General features: G+C 44.3%; 1 long non-coding RNA gene across 1 annotated transcript; it reads right to left on the reverse strand.

The window, feature by feature from the left end:
- Nucleotides 1-11,849: 11,849 nt before the first annotated feature.
- LOC134400188 (uncharacterized) lies at nt 11,850-12,916 on the reverse strand. Its single transcript, XR_010025566.1, has 3 exons — nt 12,827-12,916; nt 12,380-12,524; nt 11,850-12,062 (listed from the first exon to the last, which is right to left on the reverse strand). It is a non-coding gene; the product is annotated as an uncharacterized LOC134400188 (long non-coding RNA).
- Between the last annotated feature and the right edge of the window lie 340 nt (nt 12,917-13,256).

A 13,256-nucleotide genomic window follows, 5' to 3' on the forward strand; every position in this document is an offset into this window, starting at 1 on the left:
CATGATCCAAAACAGCAAGAGCAAGGAAAGGTGAAGTCCTTAACCAACAACCATGTAATACTAAACAAAAAGTTAAGGATATATATACAGTAGAACAATAGTATTTAATGCACAAGAATAAAGTTAACAATAGTGTTGCATTAAAAGTGCAACAGCATATTGCACAAAAACAAATGTCTAGCAGAAACAACGCAGAATAAAAAAGGCCGAAGGCGTTTCAACACGAAAGCCTTAGCTAGACCTAAGGTTTATCCAAGGATCGTACTGCGTTCGTCCCTCCCTCCTCCTGGGATATCCTGTGTGTCATTTACATGAACAGGGATGACCCTGGGACGATCCCTGGGATGCCCTTATCTGGACAGAGATAGCCTAGCTACAGTTATCCATACTCTGATAACCTCTTGTTTGGATTACTGCAATGCGTTATACTTGGGGCTGCCCTTGAAAACGGTCCGGAAACTTCAACTGGTACAAAACAGGGCAGCCCGCCTACTAACAGGGACTGGCCGACGAGACCACATCACGCCAGTCCTTTTCCAGCTTCATTGGCTGCCAGTCCAGGTCCAGGCCCGATTCCAAGTGCTGGTATGAACATTTAAAGCCCTAAACGGCTTGGGGCCAGGCTATCTGAAGGAACGCCTCCTCCCATATGTACCTGCCCAGACCCTAAGGTCAGGGATCCTTCTCCGTGAGCCCCTGCCAAAGGAAGTGTGGCAGGTGGCTACCAGGAGGAGGGCCTTCTCTGCTGTGGCACCCCAGCTGTGGAATGAGCTCCCTAAGGAGGTTCGCTTGGCACCTACATTATATTCTTTTAGACACCAGGTGAAGACCTTTTTATTCTCCCAGTATTTTAAGAGTCTATAAATTAATTTGAACTTGCTGTTTTAAATTTGTATTTTTAATTTGTATTTTTGCATTGGTGCTGTTTTTATGTTGGTTGTGCTTTTATATTGTATTTTATATTATGGTTTTATACTGTTGTTTTATACTTGAATTGTCTTAATTGTGTAAACCGCCCAGAGAGCTTTGGCTATTGGGCGATATAGAAATGCAATCAATCAATCAATCAAATTTTAAGATATAAAGGGGCCTATATAAGACTATTACATCCAGCATCTAAAACTACTTAACAACACTATTGTAAGCTAGTACCTGATTACCCAGCCAATTACAGCAGGTAGACTGGCTGTTGGCATATTCAGTGGAGTGCCAGAGACCTTCTTTACCTTTTGCTTCTTCCAAGCTGCCCAGACAAGGGGCATGTCTACACCAGGCACTGTGGTGGGGAGACATGTGTCGCAGTACGGTGCAGTGGCGGGGAGGGGGGCAGCTGCTGCCACTGCCACCACTGGATGTCTGTTTCTCCTGCCAAATGACCCCCCCCCAGGGTCCCCGGTGTAGTGTGATTATGCCAGTTGAATCCGGGCAACTCCGGCGATATGGTCACTCTAGTCCTATGAGAGGGGCACAGGGAAAGGTCACATGGACACATTCTGCCATGGGCCACCCTCCTTTTATGGATGCAAAATCCCACTATGTCCCCCCCCCAAGGAAAGGACTCTGTGTAGGTTGGAGGTTACAAAACTACAGATAACAAAACCTAACCTCAAAATGAAATTCGCTCTTCATCACAACACTTAAAGCTGCTGGTGCCCTGCCCTCTTTTAAATCTGGTCACTCTAGTACAGCTCCTGCACCTTTAATTTTAGTGATGAAGAGGGGATTTCACCAGGTTCTCCATATATACAAATGACACCTGCTGAAATTCCCTTTTCAATACAACTGTTAAAGATACAGGAGCCCTGTCCTCCTTTTCATAGGGTCACCCTAGGTATATAAAAGGCAGGAGCCACAGCAAGTAGGATATAGCTGTATGAAAGCAGTATATGGTATGTGTCAATGGGCCCCAACAGTTGTCAGTGCACTTCAATACCACTATAAAGCAGTCGTGCGGCTCCTGGCTTTTATATACCGCTTTCATACCACTTTCATAGTGCAATATCCTGCTTGGTGTAGATTAGTTTTTTTTTTTATTAAATTTTTATTCATTTTCAACACTATATAAACATAGATAAACATTACCAAAATATAACTGAAACAAAACACAATAAGAAAAAAAAAACATCAAATATCTGCTGCATACATATTGAATGATTGTTGAGTACAAATATCAAAAACTATTACATATACCTTATCATACTACAACATCTTCGTTCTTAACATAAAAGTGCACCCCCCACCTCGGGATCATTCTTGAGTCCAAAATCTAATCGTTTCTTCTGCTGGTGGTTTCCCACTTCCCTTAGTAAACACAAACACTAGGAACTGTTTCCAAATTCCTTCGAACTCATTTATTTTAGTTACGCCTTTTCTCCACTTAATATTACATGTCAGTTTATCATTAATGGCTATGTCCCATACTTCTTTGTACCATTCCTCAATAGAATATTCCCCTTGGACCTTCCAGTTCCTAGCTACCATCAGTCGTGCTGCAACCAACAAATTCGATATCAGCTCTATAGTTCCTTTTCCACACTTTATATCTTCAAATAGTGACAGCAATGCTATTTTTGGTGTTTGTTCTATTTTCATTCCCACTATTTCTTCAGTTTCTGAGAACACCATCTTCCATAATCTTTGTACATATTTGCATTGCCACCACATATGTAAATACGTTCCTTTTTCCCCACAACCTCTCCAACAATTTGCTGAATGTTGATCACTTATCTTATTCAATCTAACCGGGGTTAGGTACCACCTCCATAGGATTTTAAAATAATTCTCCTTTATTCTTACTGATAAACTTCTCAACACTCTTTGTTTCCATAGTCCCTCCCAGCTCTGTCGCCCTATTTGTATCTTCAAATCTGATTCCCAAACCATTTTCTCTGTATTCTCTCTAAACTCCTTCTCTAACAATATTTTATATATTTCACTCATTAATCCTTTTGAAACTATACTCCCTCCTTTCCCTTCCTCCTTACTTACTACTAATTCTTCAAACCTCGTCATCTTTCTGCACATTCTATTATCTTTAATCCACTTTTTATTCCATTGCTCTAATTGACCATATTCTAGCCAAGATAGCTTCTTCTCCTTTAACAAATTTTCCATATCCTCTCTTGTTTTAATATCTCTTACCCAATCCTTTAATCTTATTTTATTTTTCTCTTTTAATATTTTACATAATCTACCCTTTAGATCCTCTGGGAAATTCTTTAACATTATTATCGGTGCTAAGGGAGAGTTGCTCGGAAGCAGCTTCCCTTTAAATTTACTCCAAATTTCCCATTGAGTCCTCAGGAGTGGATTATCTATACTTCCAACCCACTTTCTTCCTCCGTCTTTAAAAAAAACATTCTCCAAATTCATCTCTACCTTATTTATGGTTTTTTCTTCCATCCAATATAAATCTCCTACTCCCATAATTGCTTCTACAACATGTCTTAATCTATTTGCTACGTAGTATAATTTTATGTTTGGGAGACCCATTCCCCCCTTTTTTTGGCTTAGGTACCAATTATTTTTATTCACTCTTGCTCTCTTTTCTCCATTACAATATTTATTAATAATATTTTGCCAACTTTTTATCTCGGTTTCTGATATTTTTATAGGTAACATTCTAAATACAAAATTAATTTTAGCTAATATCTTCATTTTTATTAAGGCTATTCTTCCGAACCAAGATAAATTTAATCTTTTATATTTCTCCAATTTCTCTAATACCTCTTTCTTTAACCTCGTTAAATTTTCCTTTTCAAGATTCTCTAAATTTTTTGTAATTTTAATTCCCAAATATTTAATCTCATTCTTAACTTTCAATTCCATTCCCTTAAATTCCCAATCCTTTTCTTCCTTCTTGGTATAGTTAAACAACATCATCTCTGATTTAGACCAATTTATTTTTAACCCTGTAATTTCCTCAAATTCCCTCAACTGATATTTAATTCTTTCTAATTTTCTTAATGGATTCTTAATGGTCAATAAAGTGTCATCCGCAAACATGTTTAACTTTATTTCCCTTACCTCTCCAATTCCTTCTAACTCTTCATCCTCCCTTAGTGCCTTCGCCAAAACTTCCATAACCATTACAAACAGGACCGGCGAGAGCGGACATCCTTGTCTTGTTCCTCTGGCTAGTCGTATCTTTTCAGTAAGTCCGTCATTTACCACCACTACCGCCGTATTTTGGGAATATAGCTGTTCTATTACATTTTTAAATTTATTTCCAAATCCCAATTTATCTATAATACTCTTTAGTGCCTGCCAGCTCACACAATCAAAAGCTTTAAAAATATCTAATGCCATAATACCTGCCTTAATATTTGCTTTTTTTATTACATTTATTACATTTAAAACTCTACCCACTAAATTATGCATATGCCTTCCTACCACAAACCCACATTGATCTGCTCCTATATATTCTGCCAAAAATTTATTTAGCCGTTTGGCCATAATAGATGTAAAAATTTTAGCATCCTGATTTATTAAAGAAATAGGTCTATAAGAATCGGGATTAGTCAAATCTTTATCTGGTTTTGGGATCAGAATTATCACTGAATGTTCCCATGATTCAGGTATCTTCTCTCCTGATAATATCCTATTATAAAGTTCCATTAATTTTGGAACTAAACAGTCTTTGAAGACCTTATAATATTCTGGACCCAAACCATCTGCTCCCGGTGATTTACCAACTTTTAACTTATCAATAACCTCTTCAACTTCTCTTTGAGTTATTACTGACTCCATTAACTCCTTATATTCTAATTTTATTCCCTTCTTTATAAACCTTCCAATATACTCCTCCACCTTTTCTTGTTGAATTTCTTTACCCTTATACAATTCCTGATAAAATTCCTGAAAAATTTTTATTTTAGCTTTCATTGCATGACAATAATTCCCTCGGCTATCTTTCAACGTTTCTATCCCATTCCTCCCTTTTTCTTTTTGTGTGAGCTTGGCAAGCAACCTCGAGTTCTTATCACTGTTTTCAAAATATTCCCTTTTCATATACATTAAATTCTTTTGAATCTCTTCTATATTTAAATTTTCTAATTGTTTCTTCTTAGCTTGTATTTCCACTAATTTATATTTATCTTTAACTCGCCAATATCTTTCCTCCAAGTTTTTAATTTCTATCTCTAACTTTTCCTGTTCTGCACGTTGTTGTCTTTTTAAACTACATGTTTCTCTAATACAGATTCCTCTTGCTACAGCCTTCATGGTGTCCCAAATGACTGACCCAGCTGTTCCTCCTTTTTCATTAATTTCCCATGACTCCGACAGTTCCTTCCGAATTTTATCTACTATTTTATTATATTTCAATATCTTTGTATTCAGCTTCCATCTATATGCCTCTTTATAATCTTTCTTAACTGTAAATTCTAGACTTAACAAGGCATGATCAGTTACTTTTATTACCCCCATTTCCATTTTACAAATCCTCGTTGCAAAATCTTTTGAAACAAATATATAATCTATCCTGGAGTATGTATGATGAACTGGGGAAAAGTATGAAAATCCAGGCCTATTCCCGTTAAGTAAACGCCACGAATCTAAATAATCATTTTCTTTTACTAATTTATTCAATATAGTCATATTGTTCCTCTTTTCAGCATTAGTGGGATTTGACCTGTCCCGTTTATTATCCATAACCATATTAAAATCCCCAGCTAATATAGCATACCCCTCCTTAAATTCTTCTATTTCTTTAAACAACTTTATAAAAAACTCTCTATGCCTCTCATTTGGGGCATAAACATTAATCAAAGTATAGACCTTTCCCTCAATTTTACCTTTTAACATAAGATATCTGCCCTTATCATCCTTTTTTACTTCTTCTAATATAAACCCACTTTTTTTTGAAATCAAAGTGGCCACTCCATTTTTTTTCGATGTCCCTAATGACTTTTCATAATAGGCTAACCACTTTAATTTTATCATATTCGAATTCTCGGAGCCTTGGTGTGTCTCTTGGACCATTATAATATCTGATCCCTCTTTATTAAGCATTTGTTCTATTCTCTTCCTTTTCATGACTGCCCCCAAACCTTTAACATTGAGTGTTGATACCTTTATCTTTTTATCCATAATCACCCTTTTGAAATCTCTTCCGATCCCTTGTGCTCAGCAATTCAAACTTGCTTACATAAAAAAACAAACTCCATACATAAAACCCCCACCCTCCTACCCCAATCCCTCCTCTCCTACCTTCCCCCCCTCCCCACCCCCCCACTCTAATCCCCCCCCATATCCCCGTGAGTCTAGTACTCCAGCCATCTACTTTAAAGGGGGGGGGAGGCAGTGCTGCGCCTGGCCGGCAGGTTTCTATATTAGCATTTCTATTTGCAATTATCTCCAAACATAATTAACAATTCTCTTACTCTCCAGATGTCCCAGCCTCATTCCCTCCCCCACCCACTCCAGCCCCATTTGCTTCCCCATCCAGACCCAGCCTCTTCAGCAATTCTTTACCTTGATCCAATGAGGTTACTCTGTGTTCCCTCCTCCCATATGTAAATCTTAAGAAAACCGGGTAACCCCATGCATATGGAATTTTGTTCTGCATTAACATTCCAGTTATTGGTTTAATACTCCGTCTCCAATTTAATGTATGTTGAGAAAGATCATTATAAATTTGCACTGCTTTGCCTTTATATTGTAACTGGGTCAAAGATCTCAATTCTTTCATGATTTGCTCTTTTTTATAATAGTTACCAAATTTCACCAAAATATCTCTAGTCCCTTTGTAGTTTTGCCCCCCCACGCGGTGGACTCGGTCCAGATCCGATCCATCTATTGGTATGTCAGGCATCAGCTCTTTGAACCAGTTCAGAATGATTTCTCTAAGATCTTCTCCTTGTATCTGCTTCAGCTGCTTTATTCGAATCGAAGATCTACGAGATTGGTCTTCCAAGGCAATCAGACGTAATTCCCATTCCTTAAATTGAATATTTGTTGATTTTTCAAAAGCCTCTTGCTTCTTCTGGTCCAATTCCGCTTTTGCCTCTATCTCTTTGATCTTATCCGAGTTTTCTGCGGTCTTATCCGAAAGAACACGCATTTGTTGTCTAAATTCATTCATTTGCTGATCCATTTTTTTAAAAATGATGATATTATTCTCTACAATAACTGCCTTAATTTCTGCTAGGGAGGGAAAGTTGCTGTCCATTGCTTTTCCCCCTTCAGCCATATTCTTTTCTTTATTTGGTACTGTATCCAAAGAAACTGGGTCTATAACTTCGTCTTCCTGGTCTGTTCCAGGGGCTGTATCTTCCAGGTGGGAGAGGTGGGTTAAATTATGATTTGAAGGTTTCTTTTTTTGTATATTCAACTTTTCCCACTTCTTAATCTTTTTTTTAATGTTGGACATAGGACCCTTCTGAGTAGGGCATAAATCTTAGAGCCCCCACTTCCTTAGCAACTTTTACTGGCTTCTCTTCTATGTGCCAAACACACCACCTTCTTCCCGAGGGGGAGGAAATATATTCAGTTCACAACAGCATTCACTAGAGGGGATCAGATCCAATCATTCACAGTTTCTCAAAATCCCACATCTCCCTCACAGAATGCTGTTTCTTCCCCTTCACCCCCCCCTTCTCGGCACACCGCAAACAGCTTCCACTTTCCACTTTACAAAGATTACAGCAAACAACTTCAAAGCCAGTATTTCAATCTTTCCAACTTAAGATAAAGGATGAGAAGTGAGGATCGCTGTAAATCAGATCAACGTCTAACAAGCATAAGTTCTTTCTTTTCAAACTGCGACATCAATCATGTTACTTTCGGTTTTGCCTCTGCAGTTTATAAAGACATTCCGTCAAGCTCACCTCATCCCATCGGCTCTTCTCAACACTTTCCAGCTCCGATAGCTTTTATAATCATTTCCTGTCGTTTGCTCAAAGATTTATGCCCATTAAAAAATAGATAATTGCTTTTTCCGGCAAAGCCGCTCAGAGCCTCAGAAGAAACCTGCCACCGCCATGGCTGCCAAGCTCCGCCCCCCCCGCTTGGTGTAGATTAGGCCCATGTATATCCATGATCCTACATTTATCCTGTTAATATCAAGATAATCATACACAACTCTAGGTACCCATCCTGGGATATATATTATGGAGGGCACTATATAAATGTTCTAAATAAATAAAATGCAGCACTGTGGGTAAGATAAAAAAGAAAAGTTGGTGATCTAGAACATCTGTGCCTTATGCCTCTAAACTAGGGTGACCCTATGAAAAGGAGGACAGGGCTCCTGTATCTTTAACAGTTGCATAGGAAAGGGAATTTCAGACGAGGTCATTTGTATATATGGAGAACCTGGTGAAATTCCCTCTTCATCGCAGCAGTTAAAGCTGCAGGAGCTATACTAGAGTGACCAGATTTAAAAAAACGGCAGGGCACCTGCACCTTTAACTGTTGTGATGAAGAGGAAATTTCACCAGGTTCCCCGTATATACAAATGACATCTAGTGAAATTTCCTTTTCAATTCAAGTGTTAAAGATACAGGAGCCCTGTCCTCCTTTTCATATGGTCACCCTACTCTAAACAAAAATGATCAGTTGGACATCCATTAAGTGACATTCTCTAAGCTCTTTCTACATTACATGAATGTATCCCTTACCTGAAAATTACTTCATACTAGCTGCACATGGAGACAGAGCACCTTGATCCTATCTTTAAACCACAAAGCTCTCAGTTTGAATCTCTTGCATTTTGCTGAATCTTGTCTTATTTGTATGACAGAACATCACTTAAACCTGATGGCTGGTAATGTTCCGATTTTAAAAACCTGCCTCTGTTATGATAGTAGCTTGGCAGCACTTAGGGTCATGGTGATCTGTGATATGATCATAAAATCATAGAATAGTAGAGTTGGAAGGGGCCTACAAGGCCATCGAGTCCAACCCCCCGCTCAATGCCGGAATCCACCCTAAAGCATCCCTCACAGATGGTTGTCCAGCTGCCTCTTGAAGGCCTCTAGTGTGGGAGAGCCCACAACCTCCCTAGGTAACTGATCTTGCCGGTGCCAGACTATTTTGCGCCCAAGGCAAGGCGAGCTACTTGCACACACACCCCAAATTGTGCGGAAGTCCGAACGTGTGCCCCGAGTGGAGAGCTGGGACTGGCTCACTTCGATTTGGGACCGAGCCGTCTGGAATTCACCGGGACTTACTTCCGGGCGAACGCAAGCCGCTATGCAGCCTGGCATCCCGATCCCCTCCGCACGTTTACTCGGGGGAATAAGGCTTCCGAGTAAGGAGGCATAGGCGGATCAGGCCGCACTGGTGCCTCCCGGTGCAACGCTTTCTCGGATGCAAGTCCCGTTGATCCACGCGCGCAGGATCGGGAAGCAGGAGAGTTTGCCTTGCGAGGAGTCCTCCAGTCCCACTTGCCCGCCTGCCTGGACATCGCGGCCTGATTGAGGAGAGGGGTGAGGCGACCCGGTGCCCTTTCCTCGGGAGTAAGGCCGAGGCTGGCTTGAGCCAGGGTCGAGCTCGCCACATGCTTTTTCTTCTTCTTCTGGTGGCGGCCTCCCAACTCTGGGAGGGCAGCTTCTGGGTGGAAGGCCGAACGTGGAGCCGCCCCCCCACCCCCACCCCACCCCAGCGTCCCTGGCTTCGCTTCAGCTGGGCGGGTGCGGGGCGCCATCTCGCCCGCGCAGGCCCAGCTGAATCCTCAGGCTGGGCCGGCCTGGCTCACAGCCAACAACGCGCGTGAGTGCTGTGCTGCACAGCGCCCCTCTTAGCTTGGCGCTCTAGGCGTATCGGAGGCAGCCCAGCTCTGAACGCCTGTTGCTGGGGAAGACAAGCCGGAGGGTGCTGTCGTGCTCCGGTCCTGCTTGCAAACTTCCCCTGGGCACCTGGCTGGCACTGTGGAAACAGAAGGGCGGACTAGTCGGGTCTTGGGTCCGATCCAGCAGGGCTCTTCTGGCGGTCTTAGCTGTGAAGAAGTGCTTCATGGCTAGGAAAAGCGGTTCTGGAGCTCAGGTTTGTCAGGAAGGAACACCCTCTAATCTAGAACTTCTTTCCCCAGTCCTTAATGTATAGGGTCTCTTTCTCAAGGGCCGTGAAAATCGTCACGTGGACTTTCATCTATTCTTACCTTGTATCTTCCAAAATTCATCTCCAACAACAACAACTACAAGGGACTGAGCCTCAGAGAACCTTGATACTAGTTAAGTCCTGTCATTAAGCAGGGACTCTGGGCCTTGCTAGACCTACCTAATAATCCGGTGGGGAGTAGGGGCGCTGCCACGCTGCAGCTAGCACGGGCCGTCACCCCCTAGCGAGGCGTAACACACGACGGGGTAAGGGAAAGCCCCGTGCGTCAGCCATTTCAAAAAAAATTAAAGGGCCATGTGCACAGGAGCGCACCAACGAGAAGGTAAGGTTTGGGTTCCCCGCTCCCCCCTGTCCCCGACTTCCCCTCCAATGTCTGATCCCCCCGCTTGCCAGTCCTCTCCCCCCTGCTCACCCGCTCAATTGCCCATCCACTCACCCCCCGTGATTTTAACCCCCCCAGGCCCGATGGGCACAGCACTCCGGTGTGCGGTTCTGGCCCTGACAACAGTGGTGAGGAGGAGGAGGAGGAGGAGTAAGAGGGGGGAGGAGGAGGGGGAGGAAGAGGGGGAGGGGGAGATGCAACTGCCCACTCACTCACTGGCCCTCTGCCAGCTTCCAACCCCTCTCCCTCTGCTAGCTCACTTGTGGTTGAAATTTGGAAGCTCCTCAGGGCAAGGATCAGATTCCTCCCCCTTGCAATACTTTGTAAAGCACTGAACAAATGGATGGTGCTGCATAAACTACTACCTTTATTACTGCCTTTAATAATGATTTAAATAAGACTTCCATTAAGTTCTGAATTCACAACGTAAAGGTGGACAGCCACCACAGGTGGGCCCTCCTTCGCTGGAGGTATTTAAGCACAGGCCGAGCAAAGATTTGTCAGGGGACGCAGTGGCTGCATCCTGCATTGGAGATCTGGGGTTGAACAGGAGGTTAGACTAGATGACCTTCAAGATACCCCCAAGGCCACCACAACAATAATTCTAACAACAACAACAACTGGCCCAAGAGATTTTGAGGTGGGAAATTCACCACACACCCATGGGGCTCCATCCGTGGGGAAGTTCTCCCATGCAGATTTCACTTTAGTGGGTCTTATGCAGAAGAATTTCCCCAAAGGCTGTGCCTCATGGGTGAGTTCTGCCCGGCTCGACTCCACTGCCTTTAAAGGCACCAGAAATCCACCGCCTGAGGCAATTCCTGACATTGCCTCATGACAGGGCCTCTTCTGAAATAAAGACGCACAACGACAAAGACAAGTTTAAACATCGTAATCAAAATAGGGAGACTAGATTCACTGCTGTTTCTCCTCCTCTCCCTCAGCTTCCATTTCATCGATGACTGACTGATTCCCTCTCTTTTGTTTGTAGCGGTAAAGGTGGCAGTGCAGAAACGCTGGATTTTCTCAAGCACGCTGACAAGGAGGTCAGGAATGAGCTGGCAGGTGCTTTAACGCTGGAATGACGCATGGTGTGCGGGGAAACACAGTGGCAGCCCGGTGATCCGGCCCAGGGCCGACAGAAGCTGAGATACACCTCACCCCAACTTATAAGGGCGATTCACAAACATGGCGTGTGAATCCAGTCCCGGGCCTAAAGGCAAAAAAGATTGCAAGTGGATTCTCGCAGCAGGGTTAGTCCTCCCCTGATGTCCTCAGCAATTTACAGTTGATCCTATGAATATTGCCTCATTTCAGGAAGAGTTATTCCCAAAGGAAGCCTGCATGAGCTTGTGGTCTTTCTGTCGGTCCGTCCGTCCGTCTTCCTTCCTTCCTTCCTTCCTTCCTTCCTTCCTTCCTTTCTTCCCTGGAGCTCCTATCAAGCACACTCATCACTGAGCTGCTGAGGGCACAATCCTATGCATGACGGCTGGCGCACGCTAGAAGTCAGAGGCCTTTTTTCTGTCTAGACTTCCATAGGATTGTGCCTTAAAGATTGCAGCTCAAAGCTGAACGGGAGCGAAGATCCTGGGTTAGGAACTCCATTCTTGACAAACACCTGTAAAAGAGGAACACTTTTTGGGGCTGGGGGCAGTGTGTGCGTGTGCGTGAGCGTGTGCGTGTTGGTTTTGGGTAGCATGAAAAAATCTCATGGAAAAACACTGCAAAACATTACGGGGGGCTCCTTGTTTTTTACGGAACTGGGAGGGGGGAAGACTTTCCCGACTGGCAGCCCCTTTCTTTCCCAGGGTCCCCTCCCCCAACCAAAGAATGACGGATAGGCTACTACCGTCAGGATACACGTCTTGTCCCGCCCGTGTTTCTCCCACTGCTCCGCCTTTCTACCCCTCCCCAAAATCTCATGCCCTGTAGTACCTGCTGGTGCCTTGAAAAGAGCCGTTCTGCGTGTTCCTTCAGGTCCTCTTCACGTTCCTGGCTGTCCCGGATATCCATCGTTCCCGTCATCTGCTGCTGCTGCTTCCCGTTTCAGAGGCTGCCTGCTTCGCTTGGTGAAATCCCTCTAAGAACCATGAAAAACCGACCAGTGAGGCCTGGCAGCTGAACTGCTGCATGTGTTGCGGGCGGAGGGCGCAAAGTGTCCCCACTCCAGGCCACCGGGAACTTCATGGGTCCTCCAAGAAGTCCTCCCCCCCTGGATTCCTCCTGGGGTTCCTTACGTGTCCCTCTTTCTTCCGCCCCCTCTCTCTAGCCCTGTGGCCCCTAGTGCTCCAAGCCAACTTCCCAGAGCCCAACCAAGTGCTTGGCAGGGAGCGGGTCCCCTCCCTTGAGGGCCTTCTCCTCGGGCCCCTCTTGCCCCCTTACCTGTGCCTGCTTCCGTGGCTTGCGCTGCTGCCACTGCTACCTGGTTCTGTCCTCACCTGCCACCCGCAGGACCAACTCCGAGCAGCCGGGAGATGGCCCAGACAGGAGGAGGGAGGGAGGGAGGGAGGGAGGGAAGAAGCACAGCTGAGTCTCGGCAAGGGACAGGAGGGGAGGGGAAGAGGGAGGGGGCCCAGCCCAGCCCAGGGGGTCACGGAGGGGGCTGCATCCCGGAGCGTCGCCGTGGAGGCCTCAAACCCCACACCTTTCCACTGGAAGGCATCAGTGGTGCTCCACTCGGGCGTGGGAGAGGACTTACGTTTCTTCGGTCTTCCTCCACCCGGTCTGGAGACATCTCACTGCAAAGAGAAGGCGCCAGAAAGCATGAGCCCCTCCGCCAAGACAAGGCTGCCATCCCACCCGCTCCTCCCTG

This window comes from Elgaria multicarinata, chromosome 6 (genome assembly GCF_023053635.1).
Source record: "Elgaria multicarinata webbii isolate HBS135686 ecotype San Diego chromosome 6, rElgMul1.1.pri, whole genome shotgun sequence".
In the NCBI taxonomy this organism is placed as follows: domain Eukaryota; kingdom Metazoa; phylum Chordata; class Lepidosauria; order Squamata; family Anguidae; genus Elgaria; species Elgaria multicarinata.